Below are 25370 nucleotides of genomic sequence, written 5' to 3'. Positions count from 1 at the left end.
TTCTATATTCACAGTTTGCAGGACATGCCAAAACAGGAAACTCTTCTCTCTTTTCTTAATCTTGTTTTTGTTTGTTTGTTTCTTTTTATGAGGTTTTTAAAAGTGTTACACAGAGTTCCTATTTATTGTATGCAGTAATTTAAAAAGAACATGTTTCCATATTCAGAAATGCTGATAGGCTTAAACCTTTTTACAAAAAAGGGTAAGATAGACAATATGAGATTTTGGTAGTTCAATTATTTCAAGAAAGTGTGTGCTAGTCAAATAATTTGATCTCTGGTTCAGTCTACTATTCTAAATATAGACTATATATACTTATCCATAGATATATAGGAATGAAAATGCGAATTTGGTATTTCTGGCACTACCTAGGGTTTACACAGGATACCTCCTCACAGACTTAATTACCATCTCTAGTAATTTGTCAGCTTTTCAAACCTTTTAATTTAAAATTGTTTAGGTGCCAGCATCCTAGCTAGCTGATGTAGATTTACCGCTGTCTGAAACATCAATAGTAGCAGCTCCTATTTTTGCAGATCTGATATCCTGCATCTCTGTAGCTCCCTGGACACACACTCTTTTTCTGACCAGCAGCATTTTCTGACTGCATTTCAGTATTTTCACCTTTGACCCTTCACCTTATTATCTGGAGTACCAACAACCAGAGAACACAGTGAACAGAGATGGCAAGGTGGGACCAGAAGAGAAGGTCTGATGCCCAGAGATTGTGTGTGGCACTGCCACAGCTGGTGAGACACTGTCATATTTCCTGGAAAAATCCCCTTGCCCAGGATTCTTCTCCTGGGCAGCTGAGAAGCCTCAGAAAAAGAAAACAATATTATCTCACTTGCTTCTCTTGTGTTTTGCTGCTTTGGAATGTGGTTTGGACATTGTTTACCAACAGGTGATTGTTCATTGGTTTCATGTCAATTGTTTTTACTTTTTGGCTAATTACAGCCCAGCTGTGTTGAGGCTCTGGAGAGAGTCACGAGTTTTTCATTAGTGTCTTTTAGCCTTCTATATTCTTTCTGTATTCTTTAGCATAGTTTAGTATAGCATTCTTGAATATAATATACATCATAAGATAATAAATTAGCCTTCTAAGAAGTCAGATTCATCATTCCTCCCTTCAACGGAAGTCTCAGAAAATACCACACCAGTGTTGGACACTGCCGGGACAAATTTGCAGGGCCAGTTTGAATGAGAGCTCCTGACACATCCTCCCAGTCTCCAATGCCTGGCGCAACTCCCTGAGGCTGGGACATAAGCCACCTTCCCTGTGGGAGAGACACCAAGTCACCAGCTGAAAGGTGTATAGGAGGAGGTGAGCAAACTGTCCACCATCAAGAAGGGATGGACAGGGGATTGAGGGATCCTTTGGCAGAACCTTAACACCATACTGTGTGTAAGGAGCAACAGGTAGAAGCCGGTCCTGAGCAAGTAGAGGATGCAGGATGCCAGGAAGCAGAAAGCCAGAAGCTTGAAACTTTGGTGACAAAAGGAAAAGCTCTTTCCCCACTTTGCAGCTGTGCATGGACAGAGTAGATGTAAAGTGCTGACAAAAGAAAAGGAGGAACAAGTTTTTTTCACAGCACAGTGGGGAGATGTCTGAGCTTTGATCTGGATTTGGATCACATATTTTGAAAAAAGCTCTTCCAACATGAAGTGTTCTAATTGTTCTATTGATTCTAATCAATGATTCTATGACACCAGTATCTTTGAAATTTTTGAACTGCAGTCACAGATCAATATCCAGAACAATTTGAAGGAAGTGTATCCTACAAGCTGGATTTGACTGACTGCAGCAGCGTCAACATTCCTGGAAAATCTGGACTTGGTGTTTCCATACCGAACTGCCCACTTTTATTCCAGCAATTATCACATGACTTCATCCACAGATCTAAGCATTCCAATCTCATTTGCTGATGTTTCAGGACATGTCACCACGCCAACAACTATATTATATCCTGCTCCCATTTCATGTTTAAGAACTATAAGCCTTTCTGTTATTATAATACTGTGAGGGTGGAGCAATAAACATGCTGTTTCTAGTTTTTATTATAAATGCTTCTTTTTTATAGAACAAGTAATTCTTTGCAAACAGTGCTCTGAATCTTCTTTCATTATGTGCCTTAAAACCAGTTATAATTATTGGAATTATCTGTACATCTTAAGCATCATGGCCTCAACCACTGATGTTCATTCCGATTCCATGAGGGAATCTAATAGGGAGGAATAATTCACCTTTTCTTTCACCTGTGGAATAGTCTAATTTTGGAATATGTTAAAGTAATCTGAGTACATTAAATAGTAACCATGTCCCCATAATTAAAAATGAGCTTTTTGCTTATTGCCATACCCGTGATTCTTTGAGAATTCCTCCACAGGAGGTATAGTAGCTTCTGTCTTTTCCCATCTGAAGCTGTACATCACATATCCCCAGAGAACTTCTTTGTGTTACTAGAAAATGAGAAGGAAAATAAAGACATCTGGTTTATAGGATCTGGGGTTTGCCAGTTGGCCTATGAATCATCTGTTTTGGGAATGATATCAATCCATCTTTTTTGATACTCTAATAGTTTATACCTGTTCAAATAAAGTCTTTAGAGAATTTAATCCTCATTTAATATGACAAGAATTCAGAATATACATGAAAACAATCAACTGCTTTAAGGAACTAAAACTTCTATTTTGATTTCATTATTCCTATTTAGTTTATTTATCTATTTGCTATTATGTAAATATTTTGTAACTACTAAAATATGCATCCAGAATACTTTTTTTTAAGGAAAATTTGCGTACCAATGAGCAAAAAATGGAAATGAACAAGAATGTTGCAATGACTGAATTTTTTTTTTTAAATTTTTGAACTTTCTGTTAAAGTCATACATTTGCACACAACATTTTTATTTCTCATAAGCTGTATTTTAAAACAGAATACAATTCAACTTCAGAATTTCAATTAACTGAAGTAGTAAATTTTTTAAGGTTTAAACATTTTAGTTAACTTTTTACTAAAAGTCGAAATATTTGCGGATCATTTTTTGCCTGAAATAGATGCTTCACATACTTTCAATAAACACATATCCCTGCTACTGAAATCAGACCATTTGTATGGTAAACAACATATTTCCAAGGAAATGAACAGATTTTTTCTTTAAAGCAGCATATTTTTGGTAATTCCAATAGCTTTTATCCAGTCCCAATTATTTTTCAAAACCAATGCACTCCAATTTATATCAGGATTCTTTTTATCACGTTATTAATTTTTCAGTCTAATATATTAAACTAAACCAGTAGATATCGTGTGTAGAAATAAATAATTTCACATCAAAACCACTGAAAGTTAAATTTACTGAGTTCCTTTTAGAAAAATCCTTAAGTTAAAAAAGTCAGGTGAAGTTTTATCTGTCTTAGAGTTACATTATTTTCAGAAGACCTTAAGTCATTTAAATGAACCCATATTTACTACTTGTAATAGTCATATTTATCGTGCTTAAAAACATACACTGAACAGTGGAATGGGAAAGAACTATCCTATTTAATAATAAAAAAAACCCAAAAAACCCAAAAGAATGAAAGATTATTTGGTATTTTTTCCCTTTTAATTGTAGAATTATTAGATATCTTGAAATTAGCCATTAAAATTAGCAGGTAACAAGCATCATTCAGCTTGCACTGAGGGAGAGGCAGCAGTTTTCCAAGCAGCTACTTGGTTACTGCCGGCAGTAGTCTAATCACAGACTAATGGTACAAGATAATTCAGATCCAAAGGGTCTTCTGAAGGTCTCCAGCCTGGATGGAGTCTGACTTCTTGCTCAGTACAGGGTCTCCCATGAGATCTGGTGAGATTTCTCTGGGCTTTGTTTTGAAACACCTGCAAGAACAAAGACACCAATACCTGACTGGCCGACCCGTGCCACTGCTCAGCTTCCCTCATGGGGAAAATGTTCTCCTTACAGGCTCAGAGTGCCTCTCACACGTCTGTCTATGTCCATTGTCCTTTATCCTCCTGGCCTGCACAGCTGAGAAGAGCCCAGCTTCATCTCCTCGATGATCAGTGATGTTTGTTTAGGAACTATTATGTCTATCCTGAGGCACCACTGCTCCAGACTGAAAAATTCCGTTTCCTCCAAGCCTCTCCTTACAGGGCAAGTGCTCCAAACCTCTAATTTTGGCTTGATTCTCTGCTCTCACTCTCCTAACTAAGCCTGCAAGAAGCTCACCCACTTTCCATATTGCACAGATTCAGATGCAAAGCTGGAACACTGAATATATGTGGCTTCTACAAGCAATAGCTTTAAACCAGCCAAAATTATATAAAGAGCTCTCTGGGCAAGAGATGAGGAAGGTTTAGAAAAAAAGAAAACAACTTTATTTAATGCCTGGAAGATTTAGATAAATAAAAGGAGTGCTTATGCACTACTCATTCAGCTAATTTACTCAGGTTTTCTGATTGACATACAGATTGGTGTTTGACCACACAAAGATAATTCATTGTTAACATATTTTTTAATCTCTGTTCTTGTTTTTACATTGCTGAAATATTTGTCTTTCCTCAACTTTAATGTGATCATCTGTTCTTCTTTCCTCTCTCTGACCTCCTCCTCCATTGTTTTTAATATGTTCCCCTATTTTGCTTTGCACATTTTACAACAGGATCCTACTGTTTTCCTTTCCTGCTGAAAATCCCATATCTACTCTGACAATGTTTCTTAGTCTTCAGATTTTTGACATTTCTGCTCCACCCAGTCTCACATTTTGTTCTCTGCAGCACCTCTTTTGTAGCTATATTTGTCACAGCTGGTATAAAATTTTGCTTTTATTTTTTCCAGTGACATTTTTAATACATGTTTATTTTGTTCTGTTGTATTTAGCTGAAGACAAGGAAGGTAATATAAAATCTATCTCTACTCCTTTGCACACCTTTGTAAGATTATTGCTAGCATCACTATTGCTAAACTAAGGAACTGCCATTGTGTGATTTCCTCTATGTGCTTTAAATTTTATAGATGTATATTTTGCATTTAATAAGATGCATATTTGACATTCAAGTATTGCAATCTTCCTATGACTTTGATGTTTTTACCCTCAAAAATATCTGTCCTTACTCCTTATAATTTATAATTTTCTTATTTTTTCCTGTAAACAGTTGAAGTAGTAGACTGCTGTAGGCTCCTTATGTACTCTATTCTAATTCTGATTCTAATTCTAATTAATCCTAATTCTGATTCTGATTCTAATTCTAATTCTATTTCTATTCACACCTTTTAGCTACCTTCTTCAAACGGTGAAAATAAAAATATATTCATATTTCTAATCAGTTATCTGCTGGTCATAGCTGTCTTTCCAAGCTATACTTGTGTTGTTCTCTTGCATCTCTGGATTTTAAATTTATATGTCAATAGTAGTATGTCAGTGTAATTGCATTCCTGAAACACATTACATACCTACTTTATATATGAAAACAGAACTAAACTGAAAATTAGTGGAGATATTAAAGTGAGATTTACTTTACAGGGATATCTCAAGGTGGAAGAGATTATACAATCACTTAATATCTGCAGATATATAAATTATTTTCACATTAGTCTGCTTTTCTTAACCAATTCACCAAGTGATGACTCAAATATAACTTTCCATGTTTTTCTGGCATTTCCCTTTATAGATATTATAATTACAGTGATGATGAACAGTATTTTAAACATCTTTGGCTACAGTGAAGACATTATCCTTGTCAATTATCATCTATGTCTTGATTCTGCAAACACTTCAGCATGACAGTAGCTTACCCTGAGTAGTCTGATTTTTGTGCACACGAGTTGTTAATGTGAGATTTCCAGTTTTCAGAGCCAAAAAGCAATTTTACCACCACCTGACCTCTTGCTTTATACAGGCTGAGGACTTTATCTTATCCAAAGACATTTGCATCAAGCAGATGCTTTTGCTACAGGTGAGGAGGCTTAGAATGGTAGTTACACATGCCTGCCCTGCATTTGTTACAAAGTAAAATTCTCCAGAACAGCTGTAGTGAGGACACTAGTTACCACAGTCAGTTTTTTACTCATAGCAGTAACTGCTACTACAGAAATATGCTCCTTGCTTCTGAAGACAGTCCTGAACTCCTTATGTGAGGCAGATTCTGAGACAACACAGTACACAGAAGAAAAAGAAAAATGTTTTATTTTACTTTTATCAGATAAGTTTCAGTTTTCCAGCCATTAGTTTCTGTTAGTTTTTTTTATTTTGTTGGTTGAGGGTTATTTTTGGTAGGTAGCAAGTCTTTCTCTTCTAGCACCATTTTGTGACATTTAGCATAACCAGATTCATTTAAAATGGAATTAAAATCTTCAGTGCATTTCTTACTGTCATTCCTACTTTAAAAATATTTTTAATTTAGACTGATGCTGTTATTAACTGCAGAATTAATTCACTGATATTACGGAATGGCCTTTCCTTATATACCGGAGATCAAGAGTGAATCTTGGAATTATTTTCAGATATAGAAAAAGGCAGAAATTGAGAGCAGATTTTTTGGAGTTAAAAGTTCAGTGAATTCAGGGAACCACTATGATATTTTATTTTAATTCCAGTTCTTTAACATAATCACAAAAAAGCCACCTTATATTTTCAGGACAACAGAAAAGCAACTAGTTTATGATCAACTTTTTCCAAGTTTAATTAACCTGAGAAATAAAACTAAAATGTAACACATATTGAATTCCTTTCACCATGATTTTTACTGCTAAAGGTCATAGATAGAAGTTTGTCTCCTTTCAGAAATAGCTTCATTTCTCTTTAAATAAAACTATTTTAATAAACAACTGTAACTCAAGAAATATATCAGTTAATCAGATGTGAATATATTGTCAACATCCATCAGAGACAGATTAGTTATCTGTAACAGAATTTACAAAAGCCCAAGATTTCTAATCCATCACAATTGCTAAAAGCTTTTTAACTCGTGAAAATGTAGGGTTGTAAGATCTGTGCTCATAGGTGCACAAAACGCAGGTAATTCTGCCTGAATATTTTACAGGTGCTAATCTGTGGTTGTAAGACATATGTCAAAAGGACTGGCATGTAAAAAATGGCATTGTTTCACCTGCATTTCCTTGTTGAAAATTCATAATAAATGTCAGTAGTGCTACAGCCTACAGTCACACAGCTTTAATATTCCAGATCATGACCATGAAGACATACTCATGAGGAAAAAAGAAAGGAAGAAAAAATAGAAAGTCTCATTTAAAATTTCTTCAGTGCAGGTTAGAATTTTAGAAATTAAAACCTGTCTTCTGTAAAATGCCATTAAAGAGTACAGATACAGAGTTTAATACGGAAAGAGAAAAATACAATAAACTGTGACTTCACCAGAATGAGAAGGAACAATTTAATAACAAGGCTTTTATCACACTTGCTCAGAGATTTTCTCCCTTTTTTGTTTTCAGTTCCATTCATGAAAACCCATAACTGAAAATGTATAATGAAGGTTAACATTGACATAACCCATAGCAGCTACATAATTTTGAATAGTGAAGGGAATTGTGTTTGCTGGGGAATGAGAGAAAATTGAGAAAGCTAACAAAGTTTAATTGCAAATATTTTCACTAAAGGGCAAGGATTCTCAAATTACTTGCATTTGGTTGGAAACATCTCCTTGCCTTTGAAATAGACACCCCTGATCCAGGAGAAGTGTAATAATCGCTGGTAATCTGTAAACAGTTCCATATCCCCATCCCTGGAAGTGTTCAAGGCCCGGCTGGATGGGGCTTTGGGTAATCTGGCCTAGTGGAAGGTTCACCGCCCATGGCAGTGGGGTTGAAGCTAGATGATCGTCAAGATCTCTTCCAAATCAAACTATTTTATGATTCTATGATTCTTTTAGAGTATATCTGGAATTTTTACCTCTTCTATATTTCCTGATTCCCCTTCTCTTTTGAGGAGAGTTTTCTAAGAGAATTAAAGTTGCACCAAACTGTTTGGCTTTTCCTAAATAAATTTTACTTTTTAGGTTGGTTTTATTTTGACAACCTAGAAGAAAATATGGTCAGATTATTTCAATTTACAGTCGTGTTCTGATTTTTCTCTGATTCCAAATCTAAATGAAATATTCAAATATTTTTCTTCTCAGTGCAGCATAAAAACCCACAAGTGATCATGTACTCCAAGCCCCTAATATATTCAAGTGATCCTGGCTATGACAGATCTTCTTAGGGAAGATTCTTCTTACCATATGGGGTCAACAGACTTATTAATTACTTCATTTATTTATTACTTTATTTATTTATTTATTTATTACTTATCCAGAAACTGATAATAATGTGTGACAGTTATGATCTTGAAACATATATATATATATATATATATATATCTAAATGGAAGTTAAAATAGATGACCTCCTGAGGCCCTTTCCTACCTTCCTATGAGCTTAAAGTTTTTATTTTTTTAATATAAGAACATGCAGGGATACTATGTCACATTGCAAATATTTGCTTCCACTGAATACTTTTTTTACTTATTTCTGGAAATGCCCAGTATCTTATGGGACTGTACCTTTCTATCTCAAAATAATACCAATAAAACTCCTTCAAAATACATCACTTTCCTTGATGACATTTTTCTCTCATTTATTAAGGAGAAGAGCAACATGTTCTGAGATCTGTGCCATGAAAGAAGAAATTCTCTTTATTATAGCAGTACCTTTTGTTGAACTAGGATTCCCATCAGTTTACACTGGTGTGTTTGTTGTTTCACAGTTAATTCTGAAGTGTTATACTTCATACAAAACACGAAAGAGATTGAGAAAATTGTGTTCTGCAGAGGGATTTATTTTCTCTAATTTTCTTGACAGGATAGTTATTTGTTCTTCCATTCAATAGGAATACAGAAGTTTCAAGTCCATTCATTAATATTATCAAAGCACTAAAAAAGTAGTAGGTGGCATCACACTTTTCTTATTTGTGATTCAGTCATTGGTATTTATTGTTGATGGCATAAGAATTTGGTGCTGTTTTCTATCTGTATACTGTACAGCTAAAACTCTGTTTAGTAGCGATTCTGATTTTCCTGGAACCTGGAAAATCCAATGTGTTGTCTTTGCATTTGCACACATACAACTAGTCTAACAAAGGGCAGATTGGACTGCTACTGAATCTATCAGCACTGGTGCCATGTGATACCAGAGCCAAGGTGCCATCAGAAATTGATTCTCTCCTTTCAACCAAAAAACAAAGGAGGTTGTCTATCCAATCAACATGCACTTCTTGTAGGAGTTAAGACCCTCAGAACAGGCTACTGTGTAAATCCCAATGAATGCAGGAATTTATATAAAACTACTGGACCTTATTTCTTCAGACTGGCAGCACAAAGGGAAGGTTTGGAAGTTTCAGAAACATAGTCCTCTATATATAAATAAAAAGATACAAAAAACTATTTACAGACATGGCACTATCAGCAAATTTTCATTAACATGCAGAACACTTCAGCATCAAATGTATCAGCATTGTTATCTAAAAGCTTGTACGATTCTCCTACTAATGGATGACTGATAAGAACAGCTCCAGTTTCCAATTAAATCAATTACAAATCTCCTTCTAGCTTCAGTGGTATATGGATCATGTCCACAGTGCATCGTGTAATGGAACATTTATTACAATTCCATACCCTTTGTTAAGTTCAAATATACGATTTACAAAAGTGCAAACTGCAGCAAAGTCTCCATCTTTGTCTCTCTAAAAATGTTAACAAATACCTTTAGGTACCCAACAGCTGCTCTAAGCTGAGTAAAATCCAGTTTCATACAATAAAAACTACTGACACTCATCTTCAGGTCTCCTGAGTATGAAACAAAAGTAAGTTTGTAAGAAAGAAAAGTAAGTAAGTAGCTCTGTAACTGCTAAGGTATCACTCAATTCTTAGTTGAAACATCTGTAAAAAAATAAGAATAAATGAATCTGCAAAATAGAGTGAAAAAAATAGCTCTCTTTTGAGAATACAGAGAAAATACTACAAGAAAATAACACAAAAGATAAATGTTTATACAGGTAAGGAAATCTATTAGAGGATAAAAGTCTTCTTGAGCTTCTAAAATGCACAGCTGGTTGCACTGCAACTGTGCATGGAAAATAGATCTTTGTCTTAGTTTACAAGATATCTGTATTACTATCAGATAGCTAAATTAGTTCTTAAAAATGAGGATGAAGAAACACTCCTCCATTGTGTCATTTGTTAGCTAACCACCCAATACCTTGAGATTCCATAATAATGTATAAAGTTATTCCTGATGTACTCTAGAATGAAGAAATAGTCAAGGTAACATATCTTGCAGAATTTCCATGGTTATGTTAAAAATGTAGGAGTTTTTTGCAGGTAAATTAATTAATTCAATTATATGTCATCAATTAGAAAAAACTTTCTCAATGTTGTTAGCTTTGCTCTCAAATACAGTTTGTTGAAAAATCCTTGGTGAAACAGCTTTGTATCAAAGTCAAATCTGTTAAAAATGAAACTGACTAACTTTGACTAGACAAAATTTTAATCTGAGGAAAGTTTAAAAGAATCATTTAAGCTTTTCAGTTTTGTTATTAAAGTACAGTAAGGACTTAGAGAGCGCTTCAGCCTGTCTCAAACATTGTTTAGGCCACGGAAGGACTTTGCCATGAGATAAGTACACAATGAAGGAACAGAATGGTGTTAATTCCAGGCCCAGTAGAGCTGAGGTCTGGCACATCCTGGTAATGATCCAGACAAAAATTCCCACTGGCAAACTATGTAAGGAGGAAACTGCTCATACACATATCACAGTCAAAGAGAGATAACCCTAAATTATGGGACAGAGGGCATCTGTGGCCACCAGCCCATCGCAGAACTACATCCCCCCTGCAGTATGGCTCTGTGGGTAAGCCCCACACTGGAGATAAGATAAACCTGGCACTATTGTCTGGATGTTATCTCAGACCTAGGGGGAGGGGAACAAACCTGGGGGAGAAGAAGGTATTGCTGATAATGGACACAAAGAATGTAGAATTTAAGAGTCATGAGGACAGTTAACTCAGCAACTGTGTTGAAATCAGCTTTGTTGGCTAAAATGTATAAGTAGGGAAAAATTTTCAATGACTTCAGGAGCCCCATAATCGAGAAGCCCAGGGTGAAGAAAGACAAAAAGGACACTGCTGTATCCATAGACCGTGTGTATCTTCTGCTTTATCTTTCATTTCCTCTCCTCTATCTTTTATATTTCTTTCTCTCTCTCTCCATAAGATTCATTGTTAAATAAAATCTGTATTATTGACTTTGGCATATCATCTCATTTGCAATTTAATTCCAGCAGAAGCATTTCATTATTCACATCTTAACAAATACAGACCAACTTTGGTAGGTTAACAAATACATTTAATTTTTATTGCTTAGTTGCATTTCAGCCTTTACAGCAATATTTGACCTTTTTTGCAACTATATGTATACAATATTATATAGATTACAGACTACTACTATAATGTAGCCTGATACTAAACCAGAATAATTGACTTTATTGAAGTGAAAAGGAAAAAAAATTCAAAAGTCTCACAGTAGAAACAAATTGCAGAGAAGTCTGCTAAGAACTTCACCTTGTATGAAAACATCCCATTCTTCCATTATATAAAAATTCCAAATGCCACCGGTCTTGGTAGAGCTTTCATGAAACTCATTATGTGATTGAGTTCACAGCATGGTTTCTGTGATTCTTTTAAGTGTAAAATAATGCAAAGGATTTGACAAAATAAAACATTGTGCTATTCTTGAATTAATTTACATGATCTTAAGTCACTAATAAGTGAGATTACAAACAGTCAAGGATTAGGACCCAAAGAAAACACAATACCAATGTCTTTAAAATAACTGGTGAAGATGCTTGTTTTCAGAAATACAATAATTGAATTGTTGAGACTGGCAAAGACTTGAAATTTTTGGAGCTTTTTTTTTTGGCTTTTAGTGGAAACAAATATATCAGCAAAGAAAACAGAGCTAGGCTACCAGGCAGCAGCAGTGTCACTTACTCGTATTTGGTGCAGCTCTTGCACTGCCCTCTACATGACAAATCACAGCTTGAGAAAAATGTTAAGAGCTTCTAACAAACAAGGTTTCTACCTATGTAAGAAAATTTGTATTCATGAATGCCTACCAACTGCTACACTGCCTTAAGTGTGCTACTGAAATACAAGTGTAGTTCCTCCAACAGGAACCCCTTCATATTCTCCACGCCTGCTCTGGGGTGTTACTCGAAGCAGAGAGAAGGGGAATGATGAGGAGCTTCAGTTAAAATATGCACTCTTTTTTTGAATTGAAGTGCTGCTGTAAACACGTCCTCTACTTCTGGGACAGGTACAATCCAGACAAAATTCATCAGTGATTTGCAACAAAGTTAAGGGTATGGTCAGATCTTTTGTCTCTCAGCATACACACTAGAAGAGGACTGTGCAGAAATGGGGAGTTAAGTTCAAGTGCTACCAGAGAAAAAACCATATCAGCTTTCCTGCATATCTAATGCCCAGCTCCAAGCATATAAAAAGCTTTCTGCATTTCTCTCTGCTTGCTGAATCGTTTACTGCTGAAATATGTTTCTGAGAGCTCAACAGCATTGAGCATGGTGAGATAAGGTATGACAATGACAGAATATCTATCAGCAATTGATGGAGCAGTGAACTGGCTGAATTCCAACAATTCTAGGATTTTAGGAATAGCCTTGAAGTGTATCTGTCACACCACACTGGGATTATAGCATTTGCTCAGTTTCTCCTGCTGTCTAACCCAGATAGATGTGGAATAAAGAAAAGCTTTAAGTTTATTTACAGCAAGTATATAAAATATTAAAATGCTAGGTTGTGTTAAGTAAAAAATAAATGGTAGCATTATTTTCCTCATGGCAGATCTTAATGTTTTGGTGTTTTCATGCTGCCCGACTCATTAAAACTTCAACAGTCCTGTTGTAGTGTGTTCTGTTAGTTTGTTTAATTGCTCCCCCATTTTCTGTGTTGCTCCCCCATTTTCTGTAATGGTTCTGCCCTCACAGTTTTTCCCGCCTTAGCTTTGTCAGTTATTATGTTCCCATAGCAACTCCCGCCATGGTATTGTCTGTCATTTGGTTACCTTGGTTACTCCTGCCTCAGTTTATGTCAATCCTCTCTGTTATATGATTTCCCCTCCCCTGTGTTTCCTTATATGTGAATTTGTTCTCCTCCCTGCGCCCTGTCAATCACTCCCCACTCCTCCTAGTTTGCCAGAATCTTCTGTGCTTAGGGAGACTTGATCGGCTGTGGCTCCGGGGCCCCTCCTTTACATTGTTTCTATTGGGTTTTTCCTCATGTCAGTTATCCTAAGTCCACTCCCCTACCTTCCCCTATTGGTCCTTTGTAAACCCCTCCCTGAGATCGCTCCTCCCCTTTATAACCCTGTTGCACCCTTTGTTCGAGATCACTCGCTGGCAGACATGTTAGATTCAGCGCCTGGGTGTCTGTCACTCCCTGGACAATAAATCTGACAAGTTCCCAGTGAGCATCCGGACTCTTTACTCTTGTCGGCCAGCAGCGATTCCGTCCCCTGTGAGCACAGCCTGAAGCCTTCTGACGCCAAGGGATGCACACACATTTGCAGTTGGGTGTTGGCCGCCCTCCTGCCCGCTGGACACCTGACTTTAAGGCCACACCTCGCTGCACAGTCCCTAGGAAAATTTAGTGTATTTCTTTCCAATTGTATCAACAGGTATTGAAAACTTGCAGATCATTCACTGAAAACTTGTTTCAGAGGAGATGGGTAGTTAAATACAGATTATTTTCCTGGTCTGTAGAGAATGTATATTAGCATTTTAAAATATACACATAATTTTAAGAATGTTGTACAAATATCTTTGTAAAGGCTGCACCATCTGGTAAAGTCAACCCTAATTTTCTTCACTTTATTATCAATATATATGCATAAATGCAATTAAATGTAACTAAATATACGTAGTTTAGAGATTGCTTAATTGCTACAAAGAAAGAAGGATTTTAGAAAAAGTTTAAGATAAATCAAAACAAATCTCTTCAGTTTATAGATATATTACCAGGGATGCTGATAAAAATTTGAATTGTTCATAACTCAGAATGGTGAGAGGGCAGCTACAAATACCTGAAGGAATATCTACATAAAGCAGATAGTTTTGGGGTGTGCACACTTCAGAATGACATTACCAAGAATCATCGTTTTGAATTGTAATTTGTCTATGATAATATTTTTGGTGTAGGAGAATCTGGAAGTGTTTCTCCTGAAGAAAAGGTTTAACTAGAATAAGAGGGAAAAAGTGGTGTTTCTGTCACTTTCACAGATAAAAGTTCATGAAGACATTCATAGAAAGGAAATCTTGGGGTAAGACCTCATCGCAAGATAGACAAGATGATATAGCAAAAGGTCATATCAAAAATAATATCAATTCAATATCAATATCCAGTGATATCCTAAGTAATCCTGCTATGATCAACTATTTAAATACTTTTCCCATTTAATATTTCATTTAATTATTTGTTTTCTGAAAAACACTTATATAATGAAAAAAAGAAAGCCCACCTTTGTCCCAACACATAAATAAAATGCCTTGGAAAATTAATTTTAAAAACTAACTGTCCCAAAAGAACATTTTTTATAATTTTATTGATAATATTTTGTTGTCTTGGTTCAGAAATTTTTCTTGTTTCAAACCTCATGTTTAATAAAACACATTCTAAAAGATTAGGCTATAATATTTTCTATTAAGGTTGAATGAAAAATAGAATGTGCTGAAATTCTGATTTTTTAAAGTAACTTTTTTTTTCTTGTATTTTGATATGGTTAATCATTTCAGGTTTGCACTCAAATAATTTCTTTAGTCCTCAATATTTTCAGAGGACAATAATTTTTTAACTCTAGTTCAATATAGGTTTTAGCTTTATAGGGACCACCACCTCAAAGGATAAATTAGAGTGTGCTAAGATTAGGGAGGCAAAGCTTTTACTCCCAAGGCACTACAACATAAACTGCTCTGGTAGAAGGAGGCAAATGACAAAAAAACCTCTCTGTTGCAGATGATGATGTCATGGCAGTGAAAAAAAGTTTCAGACACCTTTTAAAGAGACAGAAGCATGGCTAGGGTTTTTAGTCTGCAGAGAGTTGTGAGTTTGCTCTCTGAGGAGGGCAGTGTTCACTCTGCATGGAAATGAGGGGATCAGTTCTAGTGGACACAATGGAAATAATTTCCTTTCCTTTTCTACCACAGTCTTCTGGTGAGGTCAAAAGGAGAACTGTCGGTTTCTCTGTTGCTTTTGGCTGATTTATGACCGGAGATAGCTCAGGGATGCCACTTGTCGGTTTCTCGGCTGTTTAGGTGACCTGGAAAGGCCCAGGGTGGCCTTGGACAGCCCGGCGCTTCAAAGGACGAGGAGAGACTTCTGATCTTGTCTCGGTCTTGGTGTTTATTAATTGTTTATCTAAAGGATTTTCTTTCAGCCCGACAGAGGTCTGCTCAGCAAGTCAGCCATGAGCACACTGCAAGCCCCCGGGGCGGTCTCTTATCTTTATACCCGAAGTTACGTATACAATATTTATAATTTTTCCCCAATGCCTTCTACCCTTATTAGCCGGTGCACTTCTAGTAAAGACCAATCCCAAAGTGCCACCATCACCACAGAAGATGGAGGCCAAGAAGAAGAAGAAGAAGGACAGGACACGCCCCAATTCCTCCATCTTACTTCTTTAGACCCCCCTGTACAGAAATCCTAAACCCTGTGTTCTACACCTTAATTAACTTATCCCTTCACCATTCACCCAGTAAAATCCTCCCAGTCCTCATACAGGTGTCATCTCCTGTGTAGGATCAAAGTCCTGCCACCAGACACTTCTGGCAACATTCCAGGACTCCCGAGCCCCCCAAGGGTGGTCTCGGTCACTCTGCACCTTCATCCTGAGGTGCTGAGATCCCACAGAGAACAGCTTGGTCAAAAGCTTAGCTCTGTGTCAGTTCATTCCTACTCTTAGTGTGTATACTTCTACTTCCTAATAATTCAAATTTCTGGTTTTTTTTAAAGAGTATATGATAAAATGTGTCACATTACCCATTTCTTTAAACTTGTTTGTTTGTGGTCATCTCAAGATTGTCAAAATTTCTGTCTTTCTGGATAAAAATAATAGATTCTCTTCCTTGTATAGCCAACTATCTGGCTTTATTCTGGTCAATAGAGTTATTCTAATTTACAATAATGAGTATTTATATATAAAAAAATATTTTAACAGGAGCTCCACCTAAGTAAGGTGGATATTCTTCTCACCTAACTGCCCACATCCATTTCCATTAATTTATATCCTTGCAGCTAGCCCTAGGCTCCCTTTTTAAAGAAGAGAAGAAAACCAGCCTTTTTAGAACACAATCCGTCTAATTTGGGCTTCAGTAATTGCCTTAAAGTGAGGCCAATGATGCTCTAGAAATTTTTGTGAGACAAGTCTAGGAAAAGCACCTTAGATAAAGTCATCCACAGTGTACATGTCTTCTTTTGTTAGATTTCCTTCTGTTCATACATAGCTGTATAACAGAGATATTTAATATGCATGTAGCAGGGAACCTATTGGATATTTGCAAAAAGACAAAAATAAATAGCTTATCTTTCTTACAAGTGTTGGAAAAAACAGAAGTGCTATGGTGAGAAATCAATGCTATTTTCAGTAGACCAATGAGTTTTTAATCCATCTGCTTATCACTTGAGCTTTACATTTTGATCACATGCAATAAAGGGCCAGAACTAAACAACCTTTCAGTTCAGGACTTGTCTTGCCCTCAATTTTGTATTACTTTATCATCATGGATAGCATTTGCAAGTGTAAGGCACAGGGGTTCTTGTACTAAATCTTTGAAAGACTGCTGCTTCCTTAGAAGGTATTGAGAAAAGAATGTATTTATTTTTTATATCACTTACTTAAAATGCAGAAGGTCACTCCCATGTCTCATTGATTATGCCAGGTGTAACCAAATCTAATATTTTTACCTTTACTATAGAAGAGTCTATGTTTTGTTCCAGTGCCTATTCCTTAAGAAAGGTCAATTATGTGCAGAGTAAAATTGATGTTTATGCCTAGAGATGGTGCAGAAGTAAGCAAGTAAACATACTATCCTGATTCTGACTGCAATAGATTGTGTTTGGTTATAGTTTAAACTAAATTTAGAAGTGTAAAATCTCATCTATTTGAGAAGAATGAAGTAGGGTGAAATCATGTGGCATTCCTAAAAAGAAAATTTAAAATTAAAAAAGAAAAATAATCTTTCTAAAATACATTTAAAATATCCACCCATATCTTTATTGGTCTGTATAGCCATGTTTCTGTTTGAGACTTTGTAATTCATCACGATGGATGAACAAGTCCATGTGATTCAAAGAAATCTACAAAGGCAGCATTTTCAAATTTGTTCTACTTTATTTTAAGAACGAAACTAACTGATAAAAAGCATCAAAAGGATCATTTTTCAGAAGTGTAAAGTAACAGTAAATAATAGATTACAAGAGAGCACATTGTTGCTATTGACTGGCTTTGATTGTCATCTTTGTAAGTTTATGCACCAAGAAAAGAACTATTTGATGAATTCTTATTGGAGCATATATATTAATATATTAATGTATTAATGTATATTAGACATAATTAAAGTTATATAATCACCTTTTTTCTCCACACATTGAATCTCATATGACTTCCTAAGAGGATACCTTTAAATGTACTGTATCTAAATAGCAATAAAATATTTACTGTTGTAGCTATGGCTATTAATAAAAAACCATAATTGCATGCCTTAATTATAATAGGGTATGTCAAAAGCTGAATAGATTGCTTCCATACAGAGTAATATAAGTTCTATGTAGTCATATGCACAAATTTTAGCAGTAGATTTCACAGTAGTAAGGGACACTAACAAGAGCAAGTTTAAATTTTTTTTACTTGATTACTCAGATTTTGTGTGTATTCTATGATGAATTTCTTCATTAGTTCTTTTTTCCAGCTGGTCCTTCTTATTCATTAAAGAAGGGAAGATGTAGAAAATTTTGTCTAATTGTTAGCAAAATTTATTTTAGTTGTCTTCAGTAGAATTTTGTTGGTTTTCATCCAGAAAAACCTGCCCACAAAATGAGACAGTTGCACCATAATGCAAAGTACTTATCTTGAGAAAGTAACTTCAAATAATTTTTAATCTGGTATGTCCTAACATTATCTTTCCTTAGTATAATAGGGACAAGTAAAATGAAGTCAGATCTTGTTTGTAAATGAATGTATATTATGTCAGAGTAGCTCAGTCCATTGTATCTGTTCTGTGACAGCGTCCTGGTTCCAGGCAGGACAGGGTTAATTTTTCTGCAGTAGCCAGGAGGGGCCATGTCCAGTGCCTGGCTGTTATCCTACACCACCTCATGTCATTGCCAGCAGTGGTAGGAAGGGGCTGGGCTCTCTTCTGAGGAGATGGGGTTCCTTCCAGTTGATAAAACCTGGCAGATGGAGTGGTCCAGTATTAGTCTATTGTCAGGGGCTTTCTGTGTAGATAGTTTCTTTTTTCTGACACATTTTATTATTAATATTGTTGCTGTTATTCTTTGTTTGCTTACCTTATTGCTATTTCCAGCAATTTTTTCTTATCCAAAACTGTAATCTTTGCCTTTTTCAGCTCCAGTTGGAGGGGGCAGGAAGACAATGTGGAACATGGCTTTCTTAGTGGTTGTACTAAATTGGACAAAAATTCAAATTTATAATTTAAAAATGTTAGACTATGCTGCTGAACTCACACTAGTTGTTCTTCTAAATGGAATTAATAATTGTGTAAAAGAGAAGTCTTACTTTAATTAGGAAGTGATTCATACAACAAGATGTCTCACAGAACATATTTTTGGAAAAAATAACTTTGCATTTTGCTGAGTACTCAATCAGGAAAACCACATCACGTGCTTAATATATATCAGCAAAACCCCTACTTTATTTATTTATTTTAGGAATACTTCAGATTTGTTGGTTTTTTTTCCCCCATAGTCTTGTACCATTCACTTCTGTTGAAAATGGGGTAAAACAAGACATTGGGACTTCCCTCTACACAGATATGACTTGGAGTCTAAATTCCATTTTTAAGAATTAAAAGATACTTTGGAGATTATTGTAAGGTAATAAATAACTGCATTTCAGATACCTAATTTATTTCCAAAGTCTTTCCTCTCCTACAGCATCCCATACAATATGTGAGGTAATGTAGCTTACCTTGAAAAAGAGCAATGACATTGAACTTTTAATGGGCAATACAAATCATATTTCCATGGAAACCTACTGTGAAATACATCATGTATAATAACCGCTTACTGTCTGGGAGCTACTTATTTGTCAAGACTCTTAGGTTCTTAAATGCCCACAATCCATGACTCTTTTAAACTACCTGCAGTAAAATTTAACAAACATAAATATTAATTTTAGCAAATCTAGCTTTATTATTTATTTTTTTTTACAGGTCAAGAAGTTAAAATCCTATCTCTTCCTTAATTAAATGAAATATGACAGTGATTGCAATAAAGGGAAATAAAAGCAAGAGCCTCCAATCAATCATTAATACCCCAAGGGGCTATTGCAAGTGATCTTAAATCCATAAGAAGCAACACTTCTGGTATTGTAAGGTAGATGTGAATGTAGTTCTAGATTTAAAGAGTTTGGTTTCTCACTATGTCAAATATGTAGAGGGAAATGGAATGAAACGTTCTGGAGATGGCTAAGCACACCCCAGAGGTTGCCTCTTGTAGGAAATTATCACTAGATTAAAAAAACAACAAACAAACAGCAACCCACTGAAAAAGAAACAGTCCAAAAGAGCTTTTGTGTTGGGCACACACAGTATGGATTTCCCATCTGTCCTAGGGTGACTGTATGATGTTTGTATCCCCAATTGTCTGTTCTGTTTATGCTGGTTATTAAGTTCTGCACCTTTATGATTAGGTATGAGAGGGAAGGGGAGAGGAGAAGAAGTGTGCAGTTTGTTTTCAGAAACTGCACTCACTCCTCCATGTTCCAGCTCCTGGACTGTGTTGTCTGCAGCACCAACAGACAGCAGGAGAGAACTCTTCTTTTGCTTTCAGTTAGTTTTTAGCTAGCTGAGGCAGTAAAGTTCCCCAGACTCTGGTTATTCTTTTTCTTGGAACTGTTCAAACCTGCTCTGGACTGAAAACCCAAAAAACCACATGCCTCTGGCCCAGTGGGGCCTGGGACACTGCATTCCAGTGCCAGCAGGACTGATAAGAGACTGTGCTACACTTCACAACAAGAACTTTCTGAATTTACCATCTCTTCACAACAGTGAGAAGTTCTATTATTTAATGTTATTCATTTTTTATACTTCTGAATACTTTGCTTGTTAAATAAACACTTTTTTCCACTTTTCTCCAAAGAAATCTTTTCCTGGACCAGTGCAGGGAGGCACCGCTTGAATTTGCTTTTCTAGAGAAATCCCACTCAGAAATTTCCTCCCAAATTCTTAAACCATTCAGAAGTTTCCTTCCAATTCTTAAACCTAGACCCTAACTTGAATAATAATAATAATCAAAACTCATGCTCTGAACCATGCTGATTCACACAGTCCTTACAGCTAATGAACCTCACTTGAAAAAAAAAAGTTATGCACATGATAAGTGAATATTTCTATAAACCAGTTTAGAATCCGATTAACATTTTAACTGACTAGATAAATCCTTCCCTTTAGAAGCTCCTGTCCCACTGAAATTCCTTCAACATTTTCAGTGAGCCTCTTGTAACAGGTGTCAGGGTCTGAGCTAAATAGCATCTGATGTTAAGTACCTGATTTCAAGAGTCTTTGTTAAGGGGAACAAAGACAAATATCTTCGCAATTAGAGCTTCAAGTATTCATGGAAATTATTTCTGGGGGAAAACAAACAGACAAAAAAAATTGTCCTGGAAAGGCTGCATGTCCATATTCACTTTTACAGTATCTTATCACTGAGATAAACTGATGACAGGTTTCATGTTCAAATACAAGCAAAATTTGCAAGCAATTTCAAAAAATTCCTAAATAAATAATCAGTTGAGATTCTCACTATGTTGCATCACAGAGTAAAAGTCGAAGTGGAGATAATAATAGAAATAACCCTGTGCAAAGCAGCTCAGTGAATATTGAGAAATATAAAAAGGTCTTTATCAATAAGAGCAATTCAACAACATCTAACTGAAGCATGACACAATAGAATATTAAAATAGAAAGTCTTTTATAGCCAGTGGGTCTTTAAACCCAAATACTGAAGCTGAAAGGTGAAAATATGAGTGCAGCAAGAGATCCAGTCAGAAATTGCAACTGAAAAGAGACAACCCAGAGGCAACATTCGTTCAAACTCTTATGATCAGTCTGAAAGAATAGAGCCTGAGGACAAAAAGCATTCAGACCCTGGCAGTAAATTTGAAAGAAGAGAGCTTTAGGGCAGGAATTGCACAGGCCTTAACAATGAGCTGGGATGCAGAGATCTTCAGGACAACCCTTAGTCAGGACCTGGGACTGGAAAAGTAAGGAGTTAGCAGGGGACTATGTGGATCCTGAAGTCTCTGAGAATGAGCTTCACTGAACCTCTGTTATGCTCTGGCCATCACCAAATACTGAATTTAAATTAATGCATGGAACTGCATGCTAAAACAGTAGAGTAAAAGAAAATCCAGGAGAGGCATCACAGCTAGTCCAAGGCTGAAGCTGCCTCCTTCAGTGTAAATCCAAGCTATCCAGTTACATTAACAAAACTGACTGCTCAAAGAGCTTGCCTAATGTGCATTATGTCTCATCAAATGGCATTATCATTTTTTCAGGATATTTAAAACTCTACAGTAAAATTTGACAAAGGTGACTTTCTCTTCACTATACATGGGCTATATAACTTCCTTTGCTTTATTTTGTCTTGCTAATATAAGCTATGTGGCGATCTGTAAATTTAAAGGAAAAAAATAAAATATTAACTAGTAATATGGAAAAAAAGAGTTTTGTAAAGGTGTAGTTTTGCAAAGGAAAAAAATCTTTGCAATTGTTCTTCCTTTCTAAAAAATGAACTCTATACATTAAGATTTTCAGGATCATATGCAAACTGCCTAAGTTAGACACCCTGTTATACAAAAGAGACATGTTTCTTTCCCATTTCAGAATTCTGACTTCCTAAAACTCATTCATAAGGCAACTGAGTGAAAGAAGCATCCCAGAGGTCTCCTGAGGGTGGCTCAGAACCCCAGTAGTGGACAGCTGCTCTGAAGACAGTTCAAGAAAGGAGATTTTAGAGTTGTACTCTCTGGAATACCTCTGTGTTCAGCCAAGTAGCATCTAATGTCATAAACACCCTAGTAGCTACTGTTAACCAAAGCATAAGTTCTGGAATAACACTAAAGAACTGAAAAATTAATATATATTTAAATGTATAATAACTTTCAGTGCATATATCCTTCTATGACATACTGAATCAGGTTTCAATTTCTTTGGTGTTTTCTTTCCTTTCCAAAAAAGTACTCTCAATTAAAAGCATGCCCACTTTCCAGAGGCCACTTGCAACAGTTTTTAAGCTATACAGGGCTTTGTCATAATATTTCAACTCTTGCAAGTCTATGCTGAATATGCTACTTCTTCATAGGAAATAATAAGATTTCAAACCTTTATCTTTATTCTCATCATCCTCAAACTATTTCAGGTTTTAATTTAGAAATGGAATGACTTGTAGATTCTTCTCATGGCCACAGAATCTTTCGTCCTTTAATGAGGTAGCAGTTGATGCCTCTTAATGGGAATGTCTGACTGTTCTGCTTCACAGCAATTCTTATATATTCAAGAATTATGGAAGTAATCACGTTCTGTAGAAATACATCCCACTACAGCGAGTGATATGGTTCTCAGATTTCCAATTTACGTGGTTTAAATTAATAGCTGTTTACTCTGCTGTACAATAAAAAGGGTAGTTATCACTGGAGCTAATTCATTACATAGTACTTTATTTCTGAGATTCACAGTCTTTCCATGTACAGGACACAAAGTAAGCAATTACAATAAGCATATATCTGTCAAGATATAAGGTAACATTTAGATTACCTAAGCCACTTTCTGCAAAGACTCATCATCATGCCATTTAAAAGACTTTAAAGAATGTTTTTGCCTTCTGAAATTGATTAGGAAAAAGGCAAAATGGGAGAAACTGAGGACAAGAGCTTTAAGCACCAAAAATCTAATTTTTTATATAATGTAGATTTCATTCCCTACTGGTTTAATTTATACCATTTGTTCAGCACTGCCTTCAGCATTTAAGGGAAAATAAGATTGAATGATATTGCTTGCTCTGTAATATAGCAGTCAATAAATATCCCTTAACATACAATGCTACTTCTTAGTACAAGAAAAATTTGAGTATCTTTATTCTTCAGAAAAGTTAAGATCTGCTTTTTTGTTCTTCGGAGTAGTACCAAATTGGTTGTAAGCAGAACAGGCAATACAAACAACCTACCAGAGAAAGAAAATCCTTCTAGGAAGGAAACCATCATCTACCTGGTATTTTTTCAGGCTTGCAGTGTTTTCTCTGATTTATGAGGAGAGAGACAGTGGGGACTGTTTAGAAACAGTGGGCCAAACATTGAAATAGAAAAAGATTCTCAGTTGAAGATGGCTACGGATAGCCTACAATGCACAGAGTACTTTAAACAACAAAACCTAAATATAGGCAAAAAATATATGTTCTTCAAATGTTACTTGCTTTGTTCTTTTTTTTTATCAACATTTGCAATGATTAAATATGCATAAATACTATAGCTAGATCATAGGAAAATATATTAGAGCTTTTAAAGGGTAACTACTAGTGTTGGAAGATTGGTAGCATTCATTTGGTCCATCTGTGTGGATATAGCTGCAATGCTGAAAGAGAAACACAAGTGGAAAACACTGCACACAGGCGAAGACTCTGAATTACAAAACTGTCAGCATTCCTCAAAGTTGGCGCTGTTCACCCTTATAGTATTTGGGTCCTTAGTTGAAGTCAGTGTGGTTTTGTTCCACAGCTCATGATTGAAGGGTTTAATATAGTTAGAAGGTTTCTTCCATACTAAACATGTTTTTTCATACAGATTTCTTTAATTGCTTCTCTCAATTGCTACTCTAAATTTAAATTAAGCTACAGAATTCACAGAGTTTTACAAGGAAAAAGTGATTAATCCTTGAGTGTATGTTATTTCTCTCTTTTAGAATTCTGTATTATTGAATCCTTAGAAATATTTATCTATTACAGTAAGTTTTGCTATATATGTTAAGCATGATTATTTTTATGCTTTTGGTGTAAGTTATGTGATCATCTCTCCTCCTCTTCTTAAATGCAAATAATGAATGTGCTATGTAAATGGAACAGTCTGAAAGACAAATTGTACTGCAGAGAACTCTCAGTAACTAAAAGCACTAGTACATTATGGAAGTATTGAAAATCGCTGATTATTATTTAACAAAGGAAAAGATGTTTCAGAGCATGAGCAACTTTATGTTCTCTTATTAAAGAAGTTGATCTAAAAGACTTCAAAGCTTCAGTATTGCTGTTTGAAAAATATGTTGTTTACTTCTTTAGTCAACAAAGGAAAATATTAAAACTCAAAATCTTTTCTTTAATGTAAAATATTTTCAAGATGCAATATCTCATTTCTCAGTTCAAAATCTGAGAAAATGTAATTGGAATTGTGATTTACTGAGGTATTTGAAGAAATAAGAGATGTTATAAAGTTGTAAAAAGTAATGTCTGAATGTCAACACTATGCAAGATTCAATACCAATTGGAGATTTACTGCTGCTGATGTCTCAGACACTGAATTAGGATTTTATCTAAATATCAGAGCCACAGTCATGATTCTGAAACCCAGCTCTAGCTAATAGATCTGAATACATATGACTGCAATAGAAATTATATATGTAGAACGCATTGTAGCACCTGGTCCCTCTTGTAGTTTAGGTCATATTCCATTCAGTCTCTGAAGCAGTATAAACAGTATGATGACATCTTAGGAAGTACAAGCTGTAGCTGTGCATTGACTGTAAAATGCTTTGGGCAAAATGAAAGACTTGAAAAGGGTTATTCTGGAAATTACTTTACATGGATGATTTTATTATGCTACTGAATTATAGATAGGGCAGTTCATTCCTATGTCATTCATGAGCCTGTCACTGTAAGCAAAAATACGGAATAGGTTTTTACATGTGTAGGTAAACTAAATCACCATGTATATATGCATGTATATGCACAGAATTTCTTCCTAAACACACCTTTTAAAAATCTAAATCTGAAATTTTAAATTCAATGCTGATTTCATTAGCTCCATATGAC

General features: G+C 35.4%; 1 protein-coding gene across 4 annotated transcripts in view; it reads right to left on the bottom strand.

The window, feature by feature from the left end:
- Positions 1 to 25370, bottom strand: part of CNTN5 (contactin 5) — a 611453-nt gene that overhangs the window by 563571 nt on the left and 22512 nt on the right. Inside the window, exon 2 of one of the 4 annotated variants that reach the window (XM_063148898.1) lies at positions 2360 to 2460. The exons of the other annotated variants lie outside the window; for them this stretch is intronic. The gene's annotated coding sequence lies outside the window, so the exon portion shown is untranslated. The remainder of the gene's footprint in view (positions 1 to 2359; positions 2461 to 25370) is intronic. 4 annotated transcript variants of the gene reach the window in all.

Source organism: Melospiza melodia, chromosome 2 (genome assembly GCF_035770615.1).
Source record: "Melospiza melodia melodia isolate bMelMel2 chromosome 2, bMelMel2.pri, whole genome shotgun sequence".
NCBI classification, from domain to species: domain Eukaryota; kingdom Metazoa; phylum Chordata; class Aves; order Passeriformes; family Passerellidae; genus Melospiza; species Melospiza melodia.
This window is presented reverse-complemented; position numbering and strand designations above follow the sequence as displayed.